The sequence below is a fragment of the Diadema antillarum genome, unplaced genomic scaffold, assembly GCF_040938485.1.
Source record: "Diadema antillarum isolate AM-2024a unplaced genomic scaffold, OU_Dant_1.0 seq00003050_RagTag, whole genome shotgun sequence".
Lineage (NCBI taxonomy): Eukaryota > Metazoa > Echinodermata > Echinoidea > Diadematoida > Diadematidae > Diadema > Diadema antillarum.
This window is the reverse complement of record NW_027273640.1, coordinates 1-4,912: the sequence shown is the minus strand read 5'-3', so window position 1 is coordinate 4,912 and position 4,912 is coordinate 1. Positions and strand designations below refer to the sequence as shown.

The following is a 4,912-nucleotide window of genomic DNA, read 5'->3' as shown; positions in this document are numbered from 1 at the left end:
ATATTTCATTGTGTGGCAACAATACGTAGGTTCCCTTTGAAAACAAAAAGCAAAAATACTACCTTAAACATCGCAATGCCTTTAGAAATCAGTAGAAATATGGAAAAAATGTCGAAATGTTGTTTACGTGAACGAGGCGCACACGTAGATTTTAAATGTATCCTCCTCGAGTCATTAATAGCCCCGTCCATTCTCCTCCCACGAGGATGTCTAGAGCCCCTCCCCACGACGTTGCCAGACACCAGGCTAGTCGCCTGGACCATCTCGGCGAACAGTGGGAAGCAGAAGGCTTTTCGGAGGACGCTAGACGTCTTCTCTCCCGCTCATGGAGGGAAAATACCAACAAACAGTACGAGTCTGCTTGGTCCCAGTGGCTACATTGGTGTAATAGACGATCGTTTGATCCGTTTAACCCAACTATAGTTCATGTTGTTAATTTTTTTGTCTTCCCAAAGTTTGGGGAAGAGCTATTCTACAGTGAACTGTTATCGTTCAGCGCTATCATCTGCGCTACCACCTATTAATGGTTATTCTGTTGGAAAGCATCCGCTTATCATACGATTGATGACGGGAATATTTAATGAGAAACCTCCGAAAGCGAGGTACACGAGCACTTGGGAAGTCTCCAAGGTTTTGGACTATTTAAGTTCCTTAGATGTTAATGAAAATCTCGATTTACTCCAGTTGAGTGAAAAGCTTATTTCTCTTACTGCTCTTGTTTCAGCTCAAAGAGTTCAGACGTTAGGTCTTCTTGATACATCGTACATGACTGTAAATGATGAATGTGCAAGTTTTCAAATTATGGGTTTGTTAAAGACAACGTCACCCAAGGCGAAGATCGCTTCCCAGTCGGTTGAATTACCAGCTTACACTCCAAATGAAAAAATTTGTGTTTTGTCTACTCTAAAGGAATATCTCAAACGAACGGAAGTGGCTCGTCAGGCTAATAAGGAGACAAAGCTTTTTCTTTCGACGAGGAAACCACACAACAAGGCGTCGAACGCCACAATAGCAAGATGGTTAAAGAACGTTCTAGTCAAAGCAAAGAAAGATGCATCAATTTTCTCGGCCCACAGCTATCGTAGTGCGGCCAGTTCAGCTGCCTTTTGCCACGGTGTTTCGATCCATGAAATAATGGCTAGAGCAAACTGGTCAAACTCCAGAACCTTTAGGGAGTTCTACAGAACAAAATTTTGCGTCCACTATCCTAAATCTTGGGACCTAGACGATCGTGAATGACGTTTGTGTATAAACTTGAATGTGGCGATATGTGTTCTGTTTAACATTGTATACAACAAGTGCCTTCATGTATAACCTCTGACATATATACAGCGACTTAATGTTATTACCAAGATTATTGTAACAGCCTTGTATTGCCGCATTGCTATCCAACTTGTCAACTGATGTTATTATTTTTGGTCGTGGTTCTCACTGAACGAAAGTGCGAGTATCAAAACTGCTCAGAAATACACATGAATGCTACTTCGCCAGCTGTGTTTTCTTTCATAGTTGCCATCTGTACTGTATGACATACAAAACAGTTCCCGTGATGCTCTTTGAATTGTTATGCAACCCTCTGAAGCTTGTACAAAGTATTACGTGATAGAATTCCTAAATAATGCGAATAAATGAAGTATAATTGGAATTCTATCAGTAATAATGAAGTACAATATGAGGAGGGTCCCGCCCACACGCTGCATACACACAGCATTGATAACAACAGGTCTTATTCCCTCCCCTTGTTCCGCACGGAAACTGTTTTATCATTCTGTTGAGATTGTGATTGATGAGTGATAATGGCATATAAACGCAAGGCCCCTTTAGGGCGAACATAATACACAGTGCATGTGCCTGTTGAATTGAATGACTGTGGTGTCTTTGTTTTCACGTACGTAGTCGTGATGTTGGAAAGGTCCTTTGTTCACACTTCGAAAGATGAGAGGCGTGGAATATCCACCTCCTTTATATACACTCGAAGACTCAAACTCATTATCATGACAATAGACTTTGAATCTTCCACCTGTGTGAAGCTCCTGCCTAAAGCACGAGGAATATGCAACCCTCCTCATCTTGTACTTCATTATTACTGATAGAATTCCAATTATACTTCATTTATTCGCATAATTTAGGAATTATATGTCCATGAAAAGAATGTAAATTATTGCTCGTGACTGAGCAAGTGTAAGGTATGTATAATGCGCCGTGCAAGCACGCGCGTTAAATACAGTGTAGGTGTTTGGTGCAGTGTACAATGCATGTACATACACATTGTGTGTGCCAATTGTGAATGCAAAGTTTTATTCTGTTAATCGGGTACTCCGCTAAATCGGGTAAGGAACGCTCTGCTCGAGCCTACCCGATTATGCAGAGAGTACTGTATAGCAAAATAGTCGCGACGTGTTCAGCAGACGCATACCTGCACCCATGGGCGTAAATCCCGGGGAAGGGGTGGGGGATGGGGGTAAGCGTCGATTTTAACTCGGACGGGGGAGGGGGGGGGGGGGAGGCAGAGGGGCATTTGCCCCGCCCCTACGGAAATGTTTGGGGCAGACAAATCATTTTTTCCCCCAAGCAATTCCCAAGATGAGGACAAATTTCGAACTTTCTTCATGGAAAAGTGTCCAAATAAGGCCAGAATTATGCACTAGATCGTTGAATTGCAATCATAAACATGCAAAAGCTCCACTACTTGGTCCCTTTGTCACTTTGCACAATTTTGAGATTGACGTATTTCCTAATATTTCATCAAAGAGCGTGCAGCAGAGTTTTCACTTACAAAATTTCCCTCATAATTATGCAGAGGCGTCGAAGGGGGGGGGGGGTTCCCCCATATAAGTATTGGGGAGAAACATATCATTTTGTTCCTCCTCGTAACTCCCGAGGTGTGGAAATTTCTGACTTTTTTGATAGGAAACTGTGTAAATGTTTCACCTAGAGATGACTATATTTCAATTCTGAAAATACAAAATCTCTCTCGCGTGAGAGGGGAATAGGCCTAAACCCCTCCCATTCTCTCCCGTTTAGTCCATTGTACTTAATACACTTTTAGATTGACAGATTTCCGATGTTTAATCTAAAGGGTGCACCAGGTATGTTACTTCAGTTTAAAAAAAATGCAAAAGTTCCGTGGGTCGGAGGAGATCTCTACATACTTTCAATTAACGGAGGGTTCCTCCCCCCCCCCCCAAAAAAAAACAACAACAACAACAGAATAGTACACTATTGGGATTGACATTTTCCCACATTGCAATATAAAAGTGTTTACGAGATATTTTCCTCTGAATTCTAAAAATGCAAAAGCATCCTCGTATGCAGGTGCGTCGATCCTGGACGACGGGGGGACGGGAGGAGGGGGGACAATTAACACATCATTTTGATCCCCAATGATTCCCGAAATGAGATTTTTTTTTGCGTTTTTTATAGAAAAATGTCCTAATATCCTACCCAAAGTGTGCACCAGATTGCAGAATTTAAATTCTGAAAATGCAAAAAAAAAAAAAAATAAAAAATAAAAAAATAAAAATAGATGAAAAAATAAATAAATCTCTCTCGCGTGGGAGGGAGATACCTATTCGCACCCCTTCACCCCTCCGGTCCTTTTCCTCTTTTTTTTTTCTTTTTAGATTGACAGATTTCAAAATGTTTCACCCTAAGTGTGCACCAGGTCTGTCTCTTCACTTACAAAAAAAAAAGAACACAAAAGATCCACCGCGGGTGGGAGTGGATATCTTCTCTCAATCAACCTTTCCCCTCTTGGTTTCAACCATTCATCTCGCAAGATCATAGTTTTGTCAATATCTTACTCAAAGTGTGCACCAGATCGTTGAATTTCAATCGTGAAAATGCAAAATCTCTCGTGTTTGGAGGGGGATACCCCCTTCCAAACCCTCCCCCTCTGTGCCCCTTTCCCTAGCCTTCGTACACTTTTCACATTTACAAAAAAAAAAAATCTGAATAATTCTGAATGCACAAGCCTTATCACTTACATTACGATAAAAAACATGTACAATGGGAATACAGTATCCCCTTGATTTTTTTTTTATAATTTCCCAAATATTCCATGCGTATACGATAGATTTCAATTTCAACTTTAAAAGGGCAAAATCTCCCTCGTACGGGAAGGGTGGTGAAAGCCTTCTCCCTGTTCCCCCCCCCCTTGCATACAAGTAGACTGTGGCTACACTCTGAACATAGACAGTTTTCCAAATATGCCACAAAATGTATGCGCCAAAACGTTTAAATGCAATCAGAAAGTGAAGAGCTTCCTTCTAAAAGGCGCCAAACCCGTTGAAAAATGATGGATTTATCATTTTTTTGGAAGCGAGCTCTTCAAATGGAATCTCCCTCGTGTAGGAGGGGGAATAAGACTTATCCCCTCCCACCTTTTCTGATTGACAAATTTCCAGATATTCCAACAACAGTGTGCACCAGATTGTTGAATTACAGTTCTAAAACTGGGGAAAAAAAGCTCCCTTGAATCTGGGAATGGTATCTTGCCACCCCCCCCCCCCCCCCCAATTGCTTGGTCCTTTCTATAGACTTAGTACACTTTGAGAAATGACAATTTCTGAATTTTCCACAAAAAGTGTGCTTCAGATCGCTTTATTTCAATTCTAATAACGCAAAAGCTCCGTCGTGCGGGAGGGAGACTCCCCCTCCCACCCCACCCCCCAGCTCTTCCTCAATATCATAGACTTTGTACATAAACACAGATGATGCACACTCGGAATAAGAGCTAAATTCCCTGATTTCAACACTTTCCTGAAAAAGCCCTGTTCATTCCATTATCATTTTTTTTTGCACCAAAAGTTTGCACCAGGTCGCTGAATTTCAGGTCGGAAAATGCAAAATCACCTTTGTGTGGGAGGAGAAATTCCCCTAAACTACACTCTCGTGTGCTTGCTTTTACTGT

The 4,912-nt window shown here is 41.6% G+C and overlaps 1 pseudogene; it reads left to right on the top strand.

The window, feature by feature from the left end:
- The first annotated feature begins 206 nt into the window (after positions 1-206).
- On the top strand, positions 207-1,239 carry LOC139715192 (uncharacterized; annotated as a pseudogene).
- Positions 1,240-4,912: the final 3,673 nt, after the last annotated feature.